The sequence below is a fragment of the Schistocerca americana genome, chromosome 8 (assembly GCF_021461395.2).
Source record: "Schistocerca americana isolate TAMUIC-IGC-003095 chromosome 8, iqSchAmer2.1, whole genome shotgun sequence".
NCBI classification, from domain to species: domain Eukaryota; kingdom Metazoa; phylum Arthropoda; class Insecta; order Orthoptera; family Acrididae; genus Schistocerca; species Schistocerca americana.
Window position 1 is genome coordinate 385,061,533 of NC_060126.1, and position 25,538 is coordinate 385,087,070.

Sequence of the window (25,538 nt, forward strand, 5' to 3'; positions counted from 1 at the left end):
TTAGCCAAGTTGTGGATCTTAGTGCTAAATAAAACAAACAGTGCCAACTCTTCCTCACTACAAGCTTCATAACACACGTCAGCGCGACTTCAAATTTTAGGCTGCGGTCTGATGACATCATAACCCAAGCGTTGTACGGATTCATATGAGTATAAACAGTTCGGCATCCTGAGTTCGTTTAAGTTTGAAGCTGCTGTTTGAGTCTTCCTAGCCTCCGGTGATGTCTCCAGTATTGGGACTCTGTCACGACAGGCTTCGTTGCCAATCGAATACGTATATAGTTTGTGCGGAACTGCTCGAACGTTTGCTTGAAGTCAGGGAACTCAGCACCAATCCGATCTTTGCTCTTTACCGTCTCCTGGATCTTATGAACAAACAGAGCAAGCAGTGTTCTGGTTCAGGAATTATCTGTAGAGATCATTCATAGCAGACGTTCGGTCGTAACTGAAAGAACACAGTGTGTGTTCGTGGATCACGATAGCGATCTAGGAGCGAGAAGCTTCCGCTGTTGCTTCAGCGTACATTGCTGAATATGGAGCTTCGCAGTCTCTAGCGCGTGTTCCTTCAATCGACTCCGAAATCGGTGTCACTAGATCGAAACAGCGACCAAGAAACACCTAGGTACACTGTCCTCCGGGTACATCACTGTCCCCTACCATGCAATTCTCAGAAATATCAAAAAAATCACATCTCAAGATCTGAAGGCTTCCGAGCGCTGTTAAGTAAGGAAACATTTCAGTGTCATTAACAGAGCTGTCGTCAGCTGAGTGCGTAACGTACAACTCTCGTGATCAAGATGTTGCTGGCTTGAATCTTGCTAACACCAACTTTTTTTAAATTTTCATGTGACATCTATATTTATTATTAAACGGAAATGGTAGCTAGCAAATACTGAATCGTAACTCTTTAATAATAGCAACTGTTTACTATCATGGGAATTACTTTAAACCTAATCCTGCCAAGACTCAGACCCGCGCTTTCCACCTGAAGAATAAACTGGCAAATATATCCTTAAATATATCCTGGGGAGGCATCGTACTCGAACGTAATCCTACTCCTAAATATCTTGGAGTAACTCTGGATCGCGCGCTAACATATAAAAGCATTGCCTAAACACCAAACAGAAAATGGCAGCCAGAAATAGCATAGTGCGGAAATTGACAGGTACATCATGGGGTGCTAATCCATGCACTGTGCGCTCAAGCGTGCATGCTCTATGTTATTTCACTGCTGAATATGCATGTTCTGTATGGTACAAGTCGTGTCTTGCCAGGAACGTAGAGGTGGCTCTAAATAAGTTTTGCCGGATTATCACGGGTTGGTAAAGACCTACTCCTGTGGACGAACTTCGATGCCTCGCTGGCATAGCTCCTCCTCAAATCAGACGTGAGGTAGCTGCGAGATATGAGAAAAGTATGGCCACAACGAAGGAAGCCCATCCACTATATGGTCGTCAGCCCCCACATCCTAGGCTGAAACCAAGAAAGAGTTTCTTGACAACTACTGAGGCTCTCATCGAGAATCTACACGCGGCAAGGATCTCGCGATGGCGTGAGAAATGTCGGTGTTTGGGAGAATGGATGGCTCCAAAGGAAGAACTTTCCCCTGGACATTCGGAGAAGTGGTCAATATGGAGGTCTCTCAATAGATTACGATCAAACACATCGAGATGAAAGACCAATCTGCGGAGTTGGTGTTTCTCTGTGGACTCAGTTCTTTGCCAGTGTGGCGTTTAGCAGACTAACAGCCATTTCCTTCAGTGTTCCTCATCACCAACCGTGAATTAGGTACTGCTTTTCTGTACATGACTCAGTAATAAAAGCAGTTTAAATCCATTAACAACAAAATCTTCTTCACTACAGTATCTTTCCCTAATAGTGACGTATCCTTGTTTAATGCACAAACACCCTGCGAGGATAAGGAGGAATTTCTAAAGGGGTAATTTTACACTGAATTGGACTGTGTGTGTAGCTCGTTGCCAAACCATAATGTTAAAATAGTATTGGATGATTTTAACACCAAAGGGGTCAAGAAGACATCTATAAATTGGTGACTGGTGATGCAAGTCTGTGTCAAGGGAGCAGTGATAATTGCACTCATTTGAGCAATTTCACAGTTGATAATAATATCTACAACATGAGTACAAAGGAGCAGGGATCGCACCAGAAGGCAAACCGCAAACCATATAGACCATGTATGTATCCAGAAGTAGTATGCAAACAGCTTCAAAGATACGGGGGCCTATAGAAGAGCAGGCCGTGACCTTCATCACTTATTGGTGATAAGTAAGATGAATATTAAATGTAAGAAGGCGTGTGGAAAAGTTAAACAGACCACATTTTATGTTATAAAATACAAAAAGGGTCAGAGATTAATAGAAAATACGAGTCAACACTAGCAGAAAACCTAAACAAATGTGAGGAAAAGGTAGGAGACTGTGATATCAACTAAGGCTGGTCTCAAATTAAGGAAACTGTAAACAGAATAGCATCCGAAATTCTAGACAGACGGAAGAATTAAAGTAAGGCGTGACTAAATCAAGTGTGCCAGCCAAAAACTGAAGAGAGAAGGCTGGCTAGGAAGAGGTGGTTATAAAATATGAGGGCTCTGGTGTTAAAAGACAAGTATGTCTGAATAAGAAAGGAAACGGTAACTATGTTACGGGAGGAGAAACAGAAGTATTACAAGCACCTAACAGAAAAAACCGAAGAGCTCTGTATCGATCACAGGAGAAGACGAATGTACTGAAAAAATAAAACAAGTAACACAGAAATATAAGGAAAGGGAGACATTTATTAAAGACGCACATGGGAAGATTCTCACGATTAACGGTTAAGGGAAGAGTTAGTTAGTTACATGTTCCACGCATCATTTGAACGATTCCTTTTACGAAATGATGTGGAATGAGTCAGTTAACAGGGCATATACACATGAATAGCGTGTATATTACTGATCACATTATTTTATAGTCGTACTCATGCAACTACACTTACAAACAAGGTTTTTTCCCCAGGCTGCCAGTATTTATTTAGCAGAATTACTGAACTGTGATGACTCCATTGTGTCTCTTCCATGTGAGGTACCAGGCACCGTAGACAGCAAAGTAGAGACTCCCAATGAAAAGGAAATGTATGAATGCGTGGTGTCTGTTCTTTGTGACATGTCCAGTACATCTACATCTACATCTACATTGATACTCCGCAAGCCACCCAACGGTGTATGGCGGAGGGCACCTTACGTGCCACTGTCATTACCTCCCTTTCCTGTTCCAGTCGCGTATGGTTCGCGGGAAGAACGACTGTCTGAAAGCCTCCGTGCGCGCTCTAATCTCTCTAATTTTACATTCAAGAGACACCACGCGAAATCCGCAGCTGTGATACATATTACGTAAACTGAAAGTGGAGGGGAGAGAAAGGAGAGGGAAGGGATTATTGATTTATTTATTTTATTTATTTATTTATTTATTTATTGTTCCGTGGGACCACATTTAGGAGAAGTCTCCATGGTCATGGAACGAGTCAGCTGCATCATACGAAATCACCGATGACGAGTGAAAATGTGTGCCGGACCGGGATGCGAACCCGGGATCTCCTGCTCACTAGACAGTTCCGTTAACCAGTGCGCCACCTGGACGCAGTGTTTGTCGTAATTTCGCAAACTATCTCGGTACGCAGGAGATCCCGGGTTCGAATCCCGGTCCGGGACACATTTTCACTCGGCGCCGCTGAATCCACATAAAGTCCAGATGCAACTGCCGTCATGAGTTCCTTCCCTGTCCTTTCCTTTCTCACCCATCCACTTTCAATTTCCTAATAAGAAAAAGAATTACTATAAACAATAAAAACCTAAAAAAACAGAACAAATTGCAAGAGACCCAATATGCAAGACAGCCAATAAGGAATGGAGAACCGTTAATCATCAAAATAATTACGAAACTGTTAACGAATGTCTGGGAATAAGAGAGATTGTCTGACGACTGGAAAATATCTGTTACTTGCCGTGCACAAAAAGATGTGTGTTACAGTCGTAGAGGGATTAAACTCCTTAATGTAAGTTCCAAAATTCTCTTTCAGAGGCTACTGAACAGAATCATCTCAAATGCAGAAGGACGTGTAGGGGACTATCAACGTGGTTTCAGAAGCAACCGATCAACAATAAAAAAAATTGGTTCTGAGCACTATGGGACTCGACTGCTGTGGTCATCAGTCCCCTAGAACTTAGAACTACTTAAACCTAACTAACCTAAGGACATCACATACACCCATGCCCAAGGCAGGATTCGAACCTGCGACCGTAGCAACAGCGCGGCTCCGGACTGGAGCGCCTAGAACCGCACGGCCACCGCGGCCGGCGATCAACAATAGATCAGTTTCTTACGCTCAGGCAGACAACCGGGAAAGATTGGAAACGTAATATTGACATACACTTGGATTTTTGTTGGCTTCAAAGAAGCTAATGACAGCGTGCATAGGGGCACACTCACTTACGTCTTGCAAGTGTATCAGTTCCCACATTTTAAAACTTGTCGAGACTGCTGTACTAAACAGTATGTCCCCGTATGCGGTATCTCCGTATACTTCACAGTGATCACTCTACATCTGACGCTGCTCAGGCGAATCATATATCCTATCAATCCTAGAAACGTTAAATACGAACAACAGTAACGCACTTTGGTGATCGTTCTGCCTCTCAAACAGGAGACCATTTCCTAAGGAAATGCAATCCGAAAACAAAGGAAGTAGGTTACAGTACGCTTGTCGCCCACTGCTTGAATACTGCTCAGCAGTGTGGGATCCGTACCAGATAGGGTTGATAGAAGAGATAGAGAAGATCCAACGGAGAGCAGCGCGCTTCGTTACAAGATCATTTAGTAATCGCGAAAGCGCTACGGAGATGATAGATAAACTCCAGTGGAAGACTCTGCAGGAGAGACGTTCAGTAACTCGGTACGGGCTTTTGTTAAAGTTTCGAGAACATACCTTCACCGAAGAGTCAAGCAATATATTGCTCCCTCCTACGTATATCTCGCGAAAAGACCATGAGGATAAAATCAGAGAGAACAGAGCCCACACAGAAGTATACCGACAATCCTTCTTTCCACGAACAATACGAGACTGGAATAGAAGGGAGAACCGATAGAGGTACTCAGGGTACCCTCCGCCACACACCGTCAGGTGGCTTGCGGAGTATGGATGTAGATGTAGATGTAGAGATCATTTAAATACTCGCCGATGGTGTGTACATGTACGAAGTTACGCTGACATCCGATCATGTCTTCCGGTTACTTCACTTTTGTTGTCAACATTTTATTCTAAACTGGAACATTATTTCTCAATCTGAAAATTCAAATTTGCCTATGCTTTCTTTAGTGCAGAGTGTAATTACTCATATTGTTACAATTTTGAATTGCTGAACTATCAACTGCAAGATCAATAATATCGCTAGCTTCACAATGTCATGAAAACCAAGATTTTATTAAAATGGCGGGAAGTACATAAACTTTTTCCATTCATATTTGTGTTCATCTCCGTTACAATCAGACGTGTGGTGTCACCGCCAGACACCACACTTGCTAGGTGGTAGCCTTTAAATCGGCCGCGGTCCGTTAGTATACGTCGGACCCGCGTGTCGCCACTATCAGTGATTGCAGACCGAGTGCCGCCACACGGCAGGTCTAGAGAGACTTCCTAGGACTCGCCCCAGTTGTACAACCGACTTTGCTAGCGATGGTTCACTGACAAAATACGCTCTCATTTGCAGAGACGATAGTTTAGCATAGCCTTCAGCTACGTCATTTGCTACGACCTATCAAGGCGCCATTACCAGTTACTATTGATGCTGTAAAAAACATGTACCGTCAAGAGCGATGTTCACTATTTATGGATTAAAGTTAAGTATTCCACAGCTACGTCCTTTTTTGCTAGTCTAATTTCCTTGTCCTGTTCCAGACCTCACGTCAGCCTGCGTGAGCTAAAACGCGTGCCTTTCGGCTTCCTCTCAAAACCGGGTTGGCTCTCTTGCCAATCCACAACAAGACGGATACTAAAGAATTGCGCCTTGGGATTGTCTTTCCACTTTATCCAAAATATTCGTCTTGATCCAGTAGAACTACACTGTCCTATCACATTAATGTGACCACCTTTTAAAAGCCTGAGTAACCATCTTTCGAAGCGCAGACCACTGCCAGAAGCGCAGGAAGAGAGTCAGTGATGTTCTGGAAGGTTGTGACAGGGAAGTCGAGCCAAGCTGACTTGCGTTCCGTGACTAGCTGCCCTAGGTTTCTCGGTTGAGGATCCATGGTGCCAACAGCCCGATCGAGGTGATCCCACAGATTCTCAATTGAGTTTAAATCCAGGGAGTTTGGTGGCCAGATAAGCACTGTAATCTCATCCTGGTGCTCTTTGAACCACACACGTACGCTGCTAACTGTGTGACATGTTGCATTGTCCTGGTGGTAGATGCCATCGTGGCGAGGAAAAAATAACTACATGCAGTGGGGCCGGAATATGCCCCCATCGATATATGCATATTTGTGTTGATCCATTGTGGCTTCCAGAATGACGAGATCACCCAGGGAAAGCCGCAAAAATAATCCCCCAACCATAAAGCTCTCTCGATTGTTGCAGGGTGTTTGCTTTCAGACGTTTCACGGAGCACATAATGTGATTGTTGTGTACATAGTTCCGCGTAGTCAGTGCGTACACCACTTTCCCACTAGAACGCGCCCCGCTAAGCACAACAGCGCAGGCGCAGCGCTCGCCTGTCTCCCCACTACGAGATGGCGCTGCCATAGAGACGGACCAAATTCTGCTTCCACCTATCCGCGTATTAATATGTAACGCAGCCAATGAGATTGCTGCTAACATAGAACCTTTTCTCCTAGCGGATCACACTCGCACAGGATACATGAACGTGCGAGGTATTATAACGAGTGTACAGACCTCCTATTAGTCAGTCTGGATTCGTCTGCACCAGTCTGTACCAGTCTGCATTAGTCTGTACCAGTCTATAGTCAAGTTTCAGTCTGTGCCTAATAAGATTACCATATTTCTGTACATCGCCATGAAGATAAATGTATAGACACTTTTGTCAAGTATCAGAGATATATGTGAGAATAAGATTAATGTACCAATACCAAAGGAACTTCAGATTGTCAATCGCCAATAGCATCCTGAACCAAGTTAAGTAATATTTATGCTTGTTATTATTCTAATAAATGTGTGTGAAAATTAATCAAGTTCTGTTTAAAGTTGGTCACCGTCAATCTGTTACTCTAAGCGTGCAAGTGGCATTTCTATCATCTGACCGAACGGCAGAAGATGAACACGCCACGATACGATCACGAGACATATTGCTGACACTCGCCTACTTCGTTAGAGCGACAAGTCAAATAATCTGATGGTGTGTGTACTGAAGGTCTTACAGTACCCACACCACAGTGATAAATCTGAAAAGGCCACCTGTCGCCAAAAGTGGAAGTCCAATTATGGTACTGGAGTGCAAATTCCAGCCTTCGACGCCGATGAACAGCAGTCAGCGTGGGTGCATGAACCGTGCACCTGCTGCGGAGCCTTATACACAGCACCGTTCGCTCAACGGTCGTTGAGGAGACACTGTTGGTAGCCCATTGGTTCATTAGGGCTGTCAGTTGCTCTACAGATACATCTCCGAAGCCGTCGTTCACCACAATCATCTATGGCCCGTGTTGCCCGCAGTTGTCTCGGCGCCGGTTATGGAGAGCGCCATTTCGCCTTGCACGGTATACTTTAACCATGGAGGCATGCAAACAGTTTACAGACTTAGTCGTTTCGGAAATGCTTCCACCCTTGGCCTGAATTCAATGATTTTTCTTTTTGGACGTCAGATAAATCGCTCCGTTTCGGCGCTACAAAAACGCCTGCATTGTTTTTCGCGTCCCACAACACGCTTTATATACCCTCCACTGTTAGTTCTGCCAACTGCCGTCTGTGAGTAGTGACTGCACATTGATGTCGAACACACCCTGTGGTTACATTAATGTGACTGGACCATGTATAATGTGCAGAGGTATTTAAGCAATCTTCCTTCTTGCAATCCGTACGTGAATGGAACAGGAGAAAGCCCTAATAATTGATTCAGCGGGATGTGCCCTCTGCCATACACTTGGCAGTGATTTATGGTGTATGGATGTAGATGTAGATGCAATTCAGAGTAGCCGATTTCGGCTAACTCCCATCATCAGAGCGCCGGCGGTGGTGACCGAGTGGTTCTAGGCGCTTCAGTCCGGAACCGCGCGACCGCTAAGGTCGCAGGTTCGAATCTTGCCTCGGGTATGTATGTGTGTGATGTCCTTGGGTTAGCTAGGTTTAAGTAGTTCTAAGTTCTAGGGGACTGATGACCTCAGATGTTAAGTCCCATAGTGCTCAGAGCCATTTGAACCATTTGACACAGTAAATGATGACAGCCAGAACAGTTGCAGGATAAAGATTTATTAAAATTCTTGACCAAGGTTTCGGTATATATAAATATTCTAACATTCTGCGTGGTGTCTGTTCTAAGTCGTGTCTCCCTACCACTTTCGCGCAATGACGCTCTGAGCGTGTTTTTGAGGGAATTGACTAGTTTGAACCTGGGACCTGTTGCTGGTAACGAGACGCCAGACCACACGTGACATGAAGAGTTCAGAAGAGTTCAGTGAGACTAGCGATGATATAATCAAATACTTAATGATTTCAGCGTCAGCTCCACTGCGCTCCCTGTAAAAGAATCTTAATACTAACTAAATTTAGTGGAAGGGGTTCATGGCTTTCCAATTTTTAGTTAGCTGGTAAAATAACGTCGAAAAAGTAGTTAAGTTTACAATTGGAATTTTTATTCTACCCACAAAACATTGTTTATAAATTGCACTATTGATAAAAGGAAATATTTTAATACAGGATGATAAAAACCAACTGCGTTCAACAAAAATGTGAACGAATATTCCCTGAATGGGTTTCCAAGTTCTACAATGGATCAAAGGATGACCTATGCCATATCACATCTATAATCTAGATTTAAGTTAAGTTTCATAAAAGAGAAAAGTATCAAAATGGTCTACAGTGACCCTCAGTTATCTTTAATTACTTATCTAACTTGTCGTAAATTACAGTGGCTGATGTGGCTTCTCAATAATTATATAACAGAAAATTCATCGCGTTTCAGATTTTAACTTCAAGTAGCAAATGTGAATACCATGAGATTTAATTGACGATCGACACTAGTATTACGTAAAAAGGGGATGTAACTCTGCAGTTCTGAGTGAAACCTTATGCGCTCAAAAATGCGGCATCATGTGCGTTCATTACCTTGTCGGTGTTTAGGCAGCGTCAGGGGGCGGCGGGTGGCACAGCTCCACGCACCTCGCCATCTCGGAAGCAACTCTCTCTAACCTCTCCTTACTACAATTTACCAAAGTTGGTTTAAAAAAAGCTATCTGTCTGTGCTTTCAACTGACCAATCAGGGTCTCAATGTTAACCTTAAGCTCTGCCTACAAAAATTCTGTCTATCCAATGAGAAACGTTATAATTTTCGTGATGGGGCACTGTTTTTAACGTTTGCAACGTAACAGAGACGCGAAAAAGTCTCACGCTAAAACTTGCAGCTGGTGTGGCCCTTTTAGTGTTATCGTAAGATCTATACTGTTCTTCTGGAGGGCTCTATCTTTTAACATGGGCTGGGGGGTGGTCTTGGCGGTCAGCCTGCGATGTGGGTGTCCGTCCCTTATCGTAGGGCCTTATAGCTTAACATGGTTCTGCTCTCGGCTTCTGTTCTCGTTTCTTCCCTAGGAACTGCGTCTGTTTCACGGTGGGAAGGTGTGACATGCATTTAGGCGTTCTTGTGTTAGTCTGTGGTATTCCATTTGCTCACTCGCTGATCGTATTACTTTGGTTAATTTAATGTCAGGATTTATTCGGAGCTATGTGACATACTGCCGGATTTGCTTATCATGTCAGGGTTTTCATGGAAGGTGTTGGATTTTCCTGACACCTTACAATATACCTTCAACAGAAGTAAAAAATCCTGAACAGGAAGACACCTTCATTAGCAAAAACTTAGCATCGGAAATGAGAAAGAAAGCTTCATCTGTTTGACACTAGGACACAGGTAAATTGGTTCCATATTTTCTATTTCACATAGATGTTTTTAAATGGTCTGATATGTTTTACTTATTAAGACAGAAGGTTTGAATTAGCACAACTCTTAATAATTTTGATGCGCTTGTGTATGTATCCATAGATTTTAATATGCGCGAGTGTCTGGCACATACCACAAGTGGTCTCTCTCGGCGATACCATCTGCCCTAGTGCTTTCTCATTCCCGATGCTAAGCTTTTGCTAATGAAAGTGTCTTCCTGTTCAGGATTTTTTACTTCTGATGAAGGTATATTTATATATACCGAAACCTTGATCAAGAATTTTAATAAATCTTTATCCTGCAACTGTTTTGGCTGTCATCATTTACCGTGAAGAATTTCAACAGTTGTTGTTTCAGCCATGTTTAAAATCTCGAACCATTTGAACCCATCATCAGACGATTAGCATCATTCTGATACAATATCAACATCAGGTAATCTGTACCGCAGGTGAATAAAGAGTATTTAAGTACCTGTGTTTACAAATTATGTCACTGTGAGACTTTTATCAAATACTTTTAAAGATCTAACGATGGTAATAACTAGATAGTAATCACTGTAAATTACATATTTATATCCGATGAAGACTGACGTTTATGAATAAATTGCCAAACGATTGCGGACTCGTTCACAGTTTTTATGTCTTCATTTGATGTACTTTCTGTCGCTTGTAAAAAATCATAGGACCGCTGGAGTCCCTGATGATTTCGGACCGGTCTTTTGTAGTACCCCCAGGTGCGTGACTAGCCCGTGAACATATGTCACGACCTTCTTATCGTCCGGCACATTAGGTTTCTGTAATCCTGCCGACGCCCGACTGACCGGGTTTCAAGTGATACTGGTCGGCTATCTGCTGGCTGGTCAGTGCGTAGTGACCCAAGAACAGACAGAGTGCTTCTGTACCAACATTCATTGAATTTGATAAAACTTATGAACTGCTATAGGCAGTAATCGCTTGGTTAGTCAAGTATTATATCTGTCGTAGGCTATTCTTTGGATGAAGAATTGAGAAGCTGCGCCTTTCCGTTACGAAAGCATACACGATAAACGGGAACAGATTCACTGTGACGGTACGGGCTCCTCGTTATTAAGAACTACTTTAACTTTAAAAGCGAACATTTTGAGGTTAGGCTTTACCGTGACTGTTACTGACATTAAATGAAACAACAAGTTTACTTTGCGATTATGTCTTCTCTTCTGCTGTACGAACCTTGCACCCAGCTGATTCCAGACGCCATATTTGTTTACAAATGTGGCAGTATACATGTGAAGTGTTACGACAAGAAAAAGGAACCTGTGACCAATGGAGGTACTCTAGTTTACTTATTAAAGTTTACCATTAAATATCAGTTTAATTTTTTGTCAAAAGTTATCCAAAACCATATTCTGAAATAGTGTCTTGTTTCTCCACTAGGCAGTGCCACAAGTTCCTCCAAATGTCGTAACACAACATACACACATATGTAATACTAACTAATGTAAATCCACCCGATGATGGAGGTTTAAACCTTCGAAACGCGTCGTGGAAAAAATAAAACTACATTAATGTCGTCGTCGTGACGACAGTCGAAAACAATACTCACCTCGTGAGACGGCCGATACCGACACAGCGCTCCACGGACGAGACTCCGGTCCTAGTGCCCGTGCATCGTCAGATACCTGCAACAGTCCACCATTTTTCTTACTTCCTGCTCCAAATTCCAGTATCAATTATTACATTATAAACATTCACAAATAAAGGGGTAACCGTTCAAAAAATATGGCTCTGAGCACTATGGGACTAAACATCTGTGGTCATCAGTCCCCTAGTACTTAGAACTAATTAAACCTAACTAACCTAAGGACATCACACACATCCATGCCCGAGGCAGGATTCGAACCTGCGACCGTAGCAGTCGCGCGGTTCCGGACTGAGCGCCTAGAACCGCTAGACCACCGCGGCCGGCGGGGTAACCGTGCTGCACAAGTATTACAAGTAATGCGTAGGTTTACAATCTGAGATGAGAATGTGCAGTACAGGGGCAGGTGACTAAATCGTCATCATCGCACGCAAAGGTGACCGAAGATGGTAGCAAAATTTCAATTACACTAATTAAGAATAAAGAATGCTTACGGGACAATACTTCACAATGGCGCGCCAAGAATTGACAGAGGCGTGTCAGAAATTCGTAACTCGAATATCACGGCGGCCACAGCGAAGCAATATCCACAGCGGGTGCTCGCCGTACTACGCATGTTGCCAACGTCAAATCGAAGTTGTCACTTGACGCTGGGACGACGATGTCGTTCAAATTTTAAGCTAAGACCGATACTTTAATACATTGGTCACAATAAATGTTGCACACTGCAGAAACTTTAATATTGAACATTGTGATCCAGAAGTACGTTATATTAATACTCTGGTTTGTTTGTAACGTAACTGTAGCGGAAACAGTCCATGCTTTTACCTTGAGGGGGCAGTATGTGAAGTCTATGGAGTCGTGTCACATGTAAACACTGGAGTACGTACGTTAGGTGTCACTGCAAGAGTCATGTGCTGTAGGATAGTTCGGACGACAATAACGTACGATCAGAGACTCCGTGTAGTCACTCTAATGGAGCGGGGAATAAGACAGGTGGACGTCGCAACGAATGTCGCTGTTAGTGAAAGTGATGTTATAACAGTTTTATTTTATACAGAAAATTGTTATTTTGGTAACAAAAATGGAAATGATAGTATGGCATTGTTGGCCGGGAGGCCCCATGCGGGGGAGTTCGGCCGCCGTATTGCAAGTCCTTTATAGTTGACGCTACTTCGGCGACTTGAGGGTCAATGATGAAAATGATGATGGACACACAACACCCAGTCCCCTGCCGGGAATCGAATCCGGGCCCCCTACGTGGTAGGCGGAAATGCTACCGCTACGCTACGCAAGCGCATAAAAGAAACGTTACAATAGCATCTCAGTAATAGTCGGCAGTCTCTCTGCCAAAGTGGTTGCTGTGCGAGAGACTGTTAGTAGATCCTTTGTTTGTGAAGAGAGAGGAGTTGAGGTGTGTCTCGTGATGGAGTAACGTGTTTACGTCGTGCAGTTTGCCGGCAATAATTTTCTTATATCATTTTTCATTTATGGAGAGATGTTTTGTAAATTCATTCAGAAGACTTCAAAAGGTACTGTAATAGCGCATTTGCTGAGACATCCAAGAATAATAATTAATTTGGTCAGGGATTTGGAATTGGAGATTTTTATGATAACGTAACGTTGTGTGACTTACTGATCTTTCTTCAAAGATGGATAGCATACGTCTTTGTAAGAAAGTAAAGAGAATTTCTTCAGTTTTTTCCACTATTAATATAGAGTGAATTATTATATTTCAAGTGTTAAAATATTTTGTCTTAGTCATGTAAAGTTTTGTTAATAAAGTTGCTTTATTGTTTTCCCATCAAACACCTTTCGTCTCTTTATTTCTAGTTTCACATATATAATATTGCTTTCCCAAGTTTCTCAGTAACAGAATTTTAATTGACAATGATCATTGCAGTAATGAGATTTATTAGCACAGACGTTTTGTGGATGTTTCTATAGTTTAAAGCTTGCAGTGCATGTCGCGTTGCTAGTAGTTTGAATTTTTATTTTTTAACCAGCACAGCAGCAGCAGCAGCCGCAGCAGCACAGCAATTATTCACTGCGCCAACAGGTAGGCCATTTATAATTTACATTTCATACAATTAGCGTTTCAGCAGTGGCATACTTTTTAGACAAAACATGTTTCACAGTTATTTATATTCATAATTTTCTCGCAGTCAGATTGCTTGTGTTATTGCCAACAGGACAGTTCTTTTAAAATTAACAGAATAGACTGTAGTCTCGACACGAGCGATGCAGTACACGGTTTAATGTTGCATTTCTGATTAACTTTTGCATTGCTGATCACTTTTGAAGAATTACGAGAGTACTTAAGAATTTAAATACGAGCTTAGGTGTTTCTTTAATCACGAGTTCAGCTTCACATTACCATACAGACAAAATACCAGTAAATATAACTATACATTACCATACAACAAAAACTAATTAGCGATTTTCAATGTCTCTAGAATCTGTAGCAAGGTCCTAGCGACAGTATCACTTGATAACCGTCACAGAAGTTGCCACAGGAGAAAAACAACATGTGTGGAGTACCGATATCTGCGTATAACACCAAGCAGAAAGCTTCAACACAATACTACACGTCTAAGGCGTAAGTTACGAACATCTACAAGAGTGCAGGTGTCAACACAAACGATACGAAGTAGTTCCATGAGCAGGGATTGCGTACCAGAACACCTTTCAAGGCACCCGCTCTAAATCATGTTCGACGTGGTACTCATGTCGCATGGGTACAAAACCACTCTTTGTGGAATAGACAGCAGCTGGACACAGTCCTCTATTCTGATGAGAGCGTTATCAGTCTCCAGCCTGACATTACTGACATTCGTGTGTGGAGGTAAAGTCTACATCTTAACTGTATTGTCGACTGCCACCCTTGTCAAGACGGTTCAGTCACGTTTCCAGATGGAATCATGTGTGGCATTGTGGCAGTATTTCTTGAACATATTGGAGTGGGATTCACGCTGATGGATGTCAATTCACGCCCCCATCGTCACAATCTTCTGTACATCTTCCAAGTGGAGCATAGAATCAGTTGGATGGAATGGCCTCCATATTCTCCATACCTCAGCTGCATTGTCAACGCATGGACCATGCTAAAACCAGCAGTTTTCAATCGTTATGTCTCACCAGACACTTTACAGGGCAAAATAGAGGCCGCTGCAGGGGAATGGGACAGTATCTCACAGGCTTATCTCTTATCTAAATAATCTGGTAAGTAGCATACCAATCCACATTTAAAAGTATATCCAGTTATGCGGAAGACCAGTTGGTTCACAAAGGATGTGTTATGCAAAATAACTGTGAGAAGAAACTATAGTGTTTGCAGTGGAATCTTTTGTGTGATTTATTTTCGTTATTTTTGTATTTATATCTTTTATTTTTGTTTTTACAAGGCTGTAATACACCAACGCTCGTCAATCAACGGTAATTGCATAATGTGGTGCCACACAACGTGGCACTGCACAAAACTGGTGCTAATAGTATAGGCACATAGGGAACACACACGACACAGATCTGTAAGTCCACGGTATTGGTGATAAGTTGAGAAAACGGTCCCGAAACACATGTGCTACAAAACGCCACTGTTTCCTGCGCATGTACCCCAACATCATCACGGGATATGATCACCACGCACACGCACACAGGCCGCACAACGGGTTGGTATACTCTAGATCAGGTGGTCGAGCAGCTGCTGGGGTACTACCTCCCATTGTTGCACCAGTGCCTGTCGGAGCTCCTGAAGTGTCGTAGTGGTTTGAAGACGTGCAGCGATACGTCGACCGAGAGCATCTCAAACGTGCTGGATGTGGTTTAGGTCTGGAGAATAGGCAGGCCACTCCGATCGCCTGATACCTTCTGTTTCAAGGTACTCCTTCACGATGGCAGCTCGGTGCGGCCGTGCGTTATCGTCCATCAGGAGGAAGGTGGGGCCCACTGCACCCCTGAGAAGGCGGACGTACTGGTGCAAAATGACGTCCCGATACACCTGACCTGTTACAGTTCCTCTGTCAAAGACATGCAGGGGTGTACGTGCACCAATTATAATCCCACCCCACACCATCAAACCGCGACCTCCATACACGTTCCTTTCAAGGACATTAAGGGGTTGGTGTCTGATTCCTGGTTCACGCCAAATGAAAACCCAGCGAGAATCACTGTTCAGACTACACCTGGACTCGTCCGTGAACATAACCTGGGACCACTGTTCCAATGACCATGTACTGTGTTCTTAACATCAGGCTTTACGGGCTCTCCTGTGACCATGGGTCAGTGGAACGCACCCTGCAGGTCTCCGGGTTAATAAACCATGTCTGTTCAGTCGTCTGTAGACTGTGTGTCTGGAGACAACTGTTCCAGTGGCTGCTGTAAGGTCCCAAGCAAGGTTATGTGCAGTACTCGGCGGCCATCTGTGGGTCCTGATGGTGAGATGTCGGTCTCCTTGTGGTGTTGTACACTGTGGACTTCCCGAACTGTAGCGCATGGACACGTTTACTGTCTGCTGGAATCGTTGCCATAATCTTGAGATCACACTTCGTGGCACACGGATGGCCCGTGCTACGATCTGCTGTGTTTGACCAGCCTCCAGTCGCCCTAATATTCTACAGCTCAAAACGTCATTAATATGTGTTCTTTGAGCCAGTTTCAAAACAAAGTCACCGTTAGCACTTCTGAAAACGTCTGCACACTTACTCGCTGCACCGTTCTCTGACATGCACTAACACACCTCTGCGTATGTGGACTGCTGCCAGCGCCACTGTACGACGACCGCAGGTCAAATGCACCGCATGGTCATACCGTGAGGTGACTTAAACACGCAAACCGCCCACCAGAGAGTTGTTTCACCATGTATCAGCATTATCCTCAATTTATGAACATGAGTGCAGATAGAACAAAATCAGTTTTATTTCCTATTACACTGAAGCGGCAAAGAAACTGGTATAGGCATGCGTATTCAAATACAGAGATGTGTAAACAGTTAGAACACGGCGCTGCGGTCGCAACGCCTATATATGACAAGTGCCTGGCGCAGTTGTTGGATCGGTTAATGTTGCTAAGTGGCAGGTTATCAAGATTTAAGTGAGTCTGAACGTGGTGTTATAGTCGGAGGACGAGCGATGGGACACAACACCTCCGAGGTAGCGAAGGAGTGGGGATTCTCCCGCACGACCATGTCACTAGTGCACCGTGAATATCAGGAAGCCGATAAAACATCAAATTTCCGACATAGCTGCGGGTGGGAAAAGATCCTTCAAGAACGGGACCGACGAAGACTGAAGAAAATCCTTCAGCGTGGCAGAAGTGCAACCCTGCTGCAGATTTCAGTACTGGGCCATCAACAAGTGTCAGTGTGCGAACCATTCAACGGAACATCATCGATATGGGCTTTCGCAGCCTGTCCCACTCGTGTACCCTTGATGACTGCATGATACAAAGCTTTACGCCTCGCCTTGGCCCTTCAGCACCGACACTGGACTGTTGATGACTGGAAACATTGCCTGGTATGCCTGGGTATGGAGACAACCTCATGAATCCATGGACCTTGCATGTCAGCAGAGGACTATTCAAGCTGGTGGAGGTTCTGTAATGGTGTGGGGCGTTTGCAGCTGGAGTGATATGGGACCCCTAATACGTATGGATAGGACTCTGATAGGTGACACGTACGTAAGCATCCTGTCTAATCACCTGCATCCATTCATGTCCAATATGCATTCCGATGGACGTGGGCAATTCCAGGAGGACTATGCGACATCCCACACATCCAGAATTGCTACAGAGTCGCTCTAGGAACGCTCTTCTAAGTTTAAATACTTCCGCTGGCGTCCAAACTCCCCAGACATGAACATTATTGAGCGTATCAGCGATACCTTGCAACGTGCTGTTCAGAAGAGGTATCTGCCCCCTCGTACTCTTACGGATTTATGGACGGCCCTGCAGGATTCATGAAGTGAATTCCGTCGAGCACTACTGCAGAAATTAGTGGAGTCCATCGCACGTCGTGTTGCGGCACTTCTGCGTGTTCACCGGGGCCCACACAATATTGCCGGCCGTGTGGCCGTGCGGTTCTAGGGGCTTCAGTCTGGAACCGCGTGACCGCTACGGTCGCAGGTTCGAATCCTGCCTCGGGCATGGTTGTGTGTGACGTCCTTAGGTTAGTTAGGTTTAAGTAGTTCTAAGTCCTAGGGGACTGATGACCACAAATGTTAAGTCCCATAGTGCTCAGAGCCATTTGAACCATTTTGAACCCACACAATATTAGGCAGGTGTACCAGTTGATTTGGCTCTTCAGTGTTTTCCCATTTATTTTAACCACTGTGTTACACGTGTTTGCCCTGTTTTCACACATTTAGGCATAAGAAACAGCAATGGCTCGGAAGTGTTGCTCCTACGATGCAAATCGATATTCGTCAAAGGAAGAAATTTTATTTTTCATGGATACATATGAAAAATGGTCGAAGTACAGTTATAATACTAGGTTACTGTTTGTGAAAATTACAACATCCAGAAGGAATGGTCTGAATCACTCCAAAATCAGAGGATTTGTAGAGCAGTGGAACCATATTAATTGGTACAGTTTGCAGAGAGGTGGTGTACACACGGATTCAGCAGTGCCCAGTTTTGTGTGTCTGGACAGATGTGTGTTACGCCACGTGCAGATCCGTCAAACAAGGTGGAAACGTGTCAGGAAGCACCAGAATGCCTCGTCGATGTTACAGAGCACAACAGCAGTATGTGAGTCAGTTCGAATGGCGCAGAATGATTGGTCTCCGGGAAACAGGTTTGTCGAGTTGTGACGTTGCGGTTCATACAGGACTTCCCGCTACAGAAGTGGTGTGTGTGTAGAGCCGACAGTGTTGAACAGAGCGACTTGCGGATAATGGGCCACACAACGCAACAGGCCGCAACGACTTCCATCTTGCTCACAAGGCTGTAATTGACAGAACAGCTTCGTCCAGAGGGTTGCATCCATGCACGGCAAGGGGGTTCAAATGTGTGTGAATTCCTAAGGGACCAAACTGCTGAGTTTACCGGTCCCTAGATTTACACAAAATAACTTATGCTAAGAACAACACACTCACCCATGCCCGAGGGGGGACTCGAACCTCCGGCGGGAGCGGCCGCGCAATCCGTGACATAGCGCCTCTAACCGCGCGGCCATTCCGCGTGGCCCCGTAATGGGTGCGAACATGTATGCACCGACGGTTCGATTCAATCTGTTGGTAGTTGTACTGGTGACACGTACACCACTGCGTCGGTCTCTATTGATAAGAAATCACCAACGCCTCATACTGCAATGCATATGTGAACGCCGTCACTGGCTAGATGGGTGGCAAAATGTTAAGACTTTGGACGAGTTCCGCTCCAGCTTGTCCTACAGTGCTGACTGCGTACATTTTAGACGTTACCGTGTTGGATGCAATCAGCAGAGTGCATTATTTAAAGTGATGGCGAACAAACGCCAAGTGAGATCATTTAGGGCGCCATTGCCTATAATCCGCAATCTCGCTACCTATGTATGGAATACAGTCTTTACTGCCATCGTTGTATCAGGAGGTTTTGGCACCCGAAGCAATGCACATCCTGCGGGCACCACCATATACTATATGTGTCCTTCCTGCAGGATTCATGGAGTGAATTCCGTCGAGCACTACTTCAGACATTAGTGGAGTCCATGTCACGTCGTGTAGCGGCACTTCTGCGTGTTAACCGGGGTCCACATAATATTAGGCAGGTGTAACAGTTTATTTGGCTCTTCAGTGTATTTCCATTTATTTTAACCACTGTGTTACACGTGTTTGCCCTATTTTCACACATTTAGGTATCAGAAACACTAATGGCTGGACGTGCAGTTTTCAGAAACATTAAGGCAGCAAGAGGCACTGCAAGTGTTGATTAATATCGATAAACAGTTAAATGAAGGTATAAAATCGTAGGGCTGATTTATGTCCTTGAACATGAAAATATTTACGAGATATGCAGTAGATAAATTGTGCTGCCACTCAGAACTCTGAATGTACACGTATTTAGAGCAATGTTCCTTAGCAGACGAGGTTTATATATGTCAGTAACAGTCATTACCCCTCGATTATACAAAAATATCCAAACCTTACTACTTATTTTTAAATAGCCACAATTGAAAGCTGTATTATTAACACCTATAATGCGGAGAATAGATATGTGGTATTAATTAAGCCTCTGAATTTTTTAGGTGAAAACTGTTAAGAAGGCTTTTTAAATAAAACAAACGTTATTAACATTCTACTTCTTTATTCTTCATTACTACATATTTCTTGAAACTTCCTGGCTGATTAAAACTGTTTGCCCGACCGAGACTCGAACTCAGAGTTCGAGTCTCGGTCGGGCAAACAGTTTTAATCTGCCAGGAAGTTTCATATCAGCGCACACTCCGCTGCAGAGTGAAAATCTCATTCTACATATTTCTTTCTCAGCATAGTCGCGCACATTTCTCTCAACGAGGGAGCAGTTTGTTGATACCTTCCCTGTAGAATGTCTGACTTTATTGACGGTTCCAAAACTTCGTCCCTGCTTGCGCCGCTCCATCACTATCATAGTGGAGTCCTTGCTGGTGTTCTTTAAGTTTTGCAAACAGACGAAAGTCAGGTGGGGCCAAGTAGGGACTATATCAAGGATGATCGATGACAGTCAACAGAAGGCGTCGGATTGTTTGCACATGTCGCAGCTCTCGTCGTGTGGTCTGGCATTGTCATGTTGAAGAAGAGGGGACTACATGTGTGAACCAACTCTTCCAGTTTTAAACTCCATTACAGCACGCTGCTTCTCACGCCCGACATGGGTCGTTACACACCGCCATGTTAAACGCTACAATTCGGACCCCTCTTGCGGCAGCGGCTGTAAGTATGTAGACATGTAGAATAAAAATTTAGGATGTTAATAAAGTTTTTTCTAAGAGCTTTAATAATCTTCACATTGAAAATTCGGAGGCATTACTTTTCAGTTCTCTCTTGTATATCTCCAAGGATGAACGAATATTCAACATATGGTACCACATAGTACAAACGGAAAAAATTCTCCTATAAAAATATTTCAGTGTAGGCTATGATAAATCGCTAATTTGCATTTCATAGCTCCAAACTCGATGTTTTTGTGACACTCTCATTTAGGCGTACTATATAGCTATTCCTACTCGTTATGGCAGTAAGCGACGAGACAGCGTCACTCGCTAACCGATGAAACAGGAAGGATAGTGGAATTTAAACCCAGAGGAGAAAAGTTGGAAACTAAATGGGAAGATAGTGAAAGCAGTAAGACAGAGGCTCTAACACCTACGGAAAGTCTAGGAGCAATGCCCAGATTTTCTGTTGTATTTCTCTTAACCGATTAGTTCACTGAATAAAAATAATAAAGTACGTTACTGTTACATTACCTTACAAAAATGCCAAGACAACCTAATTCTTTCAATAAAGATTTTAGTTATGACATAACACGAAATAATTAAACTGTTAATTAGCAGGATTTTTTTTATTATTAAACCAGCTTTAAAACAATTTTTATGAAGCAGTTTAAGAATTACAATAATTAATTCACTGAAAATTACGTACTTCATATTTCATGCACGAAAATTCTGAGAGATTTACTGACATATGTTGTGATGCACTAACACGATTTGTGGAGAGAAAGAGCTTTACTGAATCATGTATGTAACTAAAATTAAATATTTATAAGGGTCAGGCAGCTCTGTTATGAAATTGAGTCCATAAGCCTAGGTGATGTCGAATGTAGTGATACCGAAGTTGTGCAGCGTACACGGTGTATGATTCTGTATATAATTAAGCTAATGAGTTTATTATAATAATATTATTGTTTAATGTAACCTAAGAATTGTTTTGTACGTCGCAGAGATTTGACGAGAGCTAATGGTTATACAGGACGGTTATAATTAAACTTTCACTTCTTGAGCTAGTTAGACTTCATCGGGATGATGTTCAGATTGAGCGTTGTTAGATTTGCGTTCGTAATAATAATGAGCGTATGGCATTGGTGGCCGGGAGACCCCTCGCGGGGCGGTTCGGCCGCCGCTCCAGAAGTTCTTTAACGCCACTACGGCGACTTGCGAGTGAATGAGGATGAAAGACACGCAACACCCAGTCATCTCGAGGTAGAGAAAATCCCTGACCCCGCCGGGAATCGAACCTTTTTTTTTGTAACCATATATATTTATTTAAATATATTAACAACGACACATTTAAAAAAAAGACATTTTATTCTATTAACCTATTATATTCCTAGTGTTGGTTAATATTACTGTCATTTTATAAGTTTTCGTTTTTATATTTTTCCTTTTTCGTTTTTCTCTTATTGTTCCTTAAACCCTTTTACATGGCCATTTGTCATCTTTTTTTTTTTTTTTGGGGGGGGGGGGGGGGTACACATTGCAGAACAGGCATAACAGTTTATATTTAGCATCAAATTCAAATGGCTCTGAGCACTATGGGACTTAACGTCTGAGGTCATCAGTTCCCTAGAACATAGAACTACTTAAACCTAACTAAACTAAGGACACCACACACATCCATGCCCGAGGCAGGATTCGAACCTGCGACCGTAGCGGTCGCGCGGTTCCAGACTGAAGCGCCTAGAACCGCTCGGCCACACCGGCCGGCTATTTAGCATCGATGCATTGATTTTGAGTTCATGTTTCTGTATGTGATGCACTTGTGATGCCACAGGCACATTGTGTATTCTGGTTTGATCTCTTCCTCTAGTTTACACTGTTAGAACCCGGGACCCCGTGCGCGGGAAGCGGGAACGCTACCGCAAGACCACGAGCCGCGGACAGATTTGCTCTTTTAGTAGTTTACTGTTTTGACTTATTTTTACGCACCGGCACTGCTACTGCGACGTACGGTTGAAAAAAAAATGGTTCAAATGGCTCTGAGCACTATGGGACTCAACTGCTGAGGTCATTAGTCCCCTAGAACTTAGAACTAGTTAAACCTAACTAACCTAAGGACATCACACACATCCATGCCCGAGGCAGGATTCGAACCTGCGACCGTAGCGGTCTCGCGGCTCCAGACTGCAGCGCCAGAACCGCGCGGCCACTTCGGCCGGCGTACGGTTGAAACACAAGCGTCAGTGCAGTCATTAGCAGTCCATATGGGGGCCTGGACAACGTAGGCAGGGCTTTAGACCTAAAGCTGTCTTATCAGAACAACAGAATAGCGTTGCTACTCTTCGCGACTATCGATGCATTAAAGCAGTGGTACCCAACCGGGGGTTAACTACCCCGTGAGGGGTAAAATGAAATTTTCTGAGGGGTGAAAAGTAACCGGTTCTGTCAATTATTTTCAAGGGATCCTTACTATTATCAAAATTTTGTAAGACTCTAATATTGATAATACAAGTTATCAATAATTACTTTTTCTCAATTACTAGCATTAATGCAGTGGAGGTTACAGGTTCCTCACATAGTCCTCCCACTACATACATGTCTTGTGCTTTATCCTATACAACACTCATGATAAAAGTGAGGCATATACGTAACAAATAGTATTATTATTATTATTATTATTATTATTGCTATTGTTATTAGAGTGTTTAGACACAAAGCATTAACAGCCTGAAGTCTTCCAATTTCTGCCAGTTCAGAATTAAGGAGCGCAGCAATCAAGTGATTTACGAACAGGCGGTACAGTGCACACATCTGAACTTGTTTGGTTTTAAATGGGGTTGCAGTGGCAGGTCGAGAAAATGCCGCAATAGAGAGGAGCAATGAAGGATAAGTATGTTTTGTAACGAGTGTCTACCCTCACTGTAGACAGTTAGCTTCCTTACCTGAAAAGGAATTATGGGCAGCACATAGGATGCACCACGAATTCCTTCATCCTTCCGGAATGAAATTTTCGCTCTGCAGCGAAGTGTGTGGGATATGAATCTTCCTAGCAGGTTAAAACTGTGTGCTCGACCGAGACTCGAACTCGGAACCTTTACCTTTCGCGGGCAAGTGCTCTACCAACTGAGCTACCCAAGCACGACTCACGACCCTTCCTCACCGCTTCAATTCTGGCTTGTACTAACGAAATTGAAGCTGAGAGCACGGATCGTGAGTCGTGCTTGGGTAGGTCAGCTGGTAGAGCACTTGCCCGCGATAGGAAAAAGCCTGGAGTTCGAGTCTCCATCTGGAACACAGTTTTAACCTGACAGGAAGTTTCCTTCATCCTCAATTCTAACTCACTCACTCACTCACTCACACACACACGCACACACACACACACACACACAAAGTAAATATCATTCATCTTCCACAGTTTTGAAAGTAAAAGTATTCCAATAAAAGTCTTGTATTCTACATTTTAGTTAGGTGCTTAAGTTGGTGATAATGTTGGGGTGGGGGGGGGGGGGGCAACAGAGAGCGGAGGATGGGCGGGGAAACTAGCTAATGGCTGATTGCACTCAGTGGTAGTGGTCTAACAGAGGTTGGGAACAGTTTCATTAAAGGACTACGAAGAGGTCCTCTTTCCGCACCGGGGTTGAAGAACTTGATTTGGAAGTTCGAATTACCTGGCGATTTGGGAATTGCTCCTGGGAGAGGCCAACGGCCAACTGACCACAGATTGGAGAAGTTGCTGTTGCCATGGCTGAGAATACTGGACGCAATGCGCGATCTTCGAGCTGCGCATGAGTTAAGTCACGACAGCCTAGCCACTCACGAATCAAGTTGTTTTTTTGGAGTGAATTATGATATTTTATTACATAACAAACCTTTGTATATCGATGATAGAAATAAAACATGTGGAAGAGTTACATAAAAAATAACTGATATTGTTTGAACGATGCCTACCACCTTATACACCACAGAAGAAGATAATTTCAGTTACATCTATTTTGAAATTTAGTGAACTGCTTAGATACATATGAAGGAGTTATTTAAGTTTGTGGAGTAGTAGTAGGAATAAAATTTCATCTCCGACCGTCAGGTTGCCTACAAGCAGAAGCAGCGCAAGCACATGACATCATCATATCTCACCGCTCTCATAAGCCACACTCTCTTCCTAAACCACGCCTCTCTCTCTCTCTCTCTCTCTCTCTCTCTCTCTCTCTCTCTCTCTCTCCCTCTCCCTCCCCATCTCCCTCCCTCCCTCCATCCCTCCTTCTCCTCTACCTAACCAGGCCCTTTCTTTCAGAAACAGGCAGATCTGAGAGCTTCAGAGCCAATTTTTTACACGTATTAAGCTCTCCTTATTTATTTATTTTACATGTTCAGAACTTATATCACACAAAATAATAGCCAGCCGCGGTGGTCTAACGGTTCTAGGCGCGCAGTCCGGAACCGCGCGACTGCTACGGTCGCAGTTTCGAATCCTGCCTCGGGCATGGATGTGTGTGATGTCCTTAGGTTATTTAGGTTTAAGTAGTTCTAAGTTCTAGGGGACTGATGACCACAGATGTTAAGTCCCATAGTGCTCAGAGCCATTTTGAACACAAAATAATAAAAATACACAACAATACAGTAATACAAGATAATAAAAATAATAACAAAATTCTGCAATTAAATATTACTGTGCTTTACGGGATCGTTAAACACCCCAGCACAATGATCAGTGAGCAGAAGTCTTTTCTGATCATCTCAGGCCAGGTTATTAAAGCACGAGGAATGTATTCAAATGGGCATTAAAGTTATAACACCAGTAAGGATAGTTAATAATGTAACTTTACCTATTGTTCGTATGCATGATTAAAGTAATTGGTGATATGGGAGTTATACAGGGAACGAAAT

The 25,538-nt window shown here is 43.4% G+C and overlaps 1 protein-coding gene across 1 annotated transcript in view; it reads right to left on the reverse strand.

The window, feature by feature from the left end:
* LOC124545878 (solute carrier family 35 member G1) overlaps positions 1 to 25,538 on the reverse strand; it is a 585,157-nt gene that overhangs the window by 397,829 nt on the left and 161,790 nt on the right. The window contains exon 2 of the mRNA XM_047124838.1: positions 11,735 to 11,810. The gene's annotated coding sequence lies outside the window, so the exon portion shown is untranslated. The remainder of the gene's footprint in view (positions 1 to 11,734; positions 11,811 to 25,538) is intronic.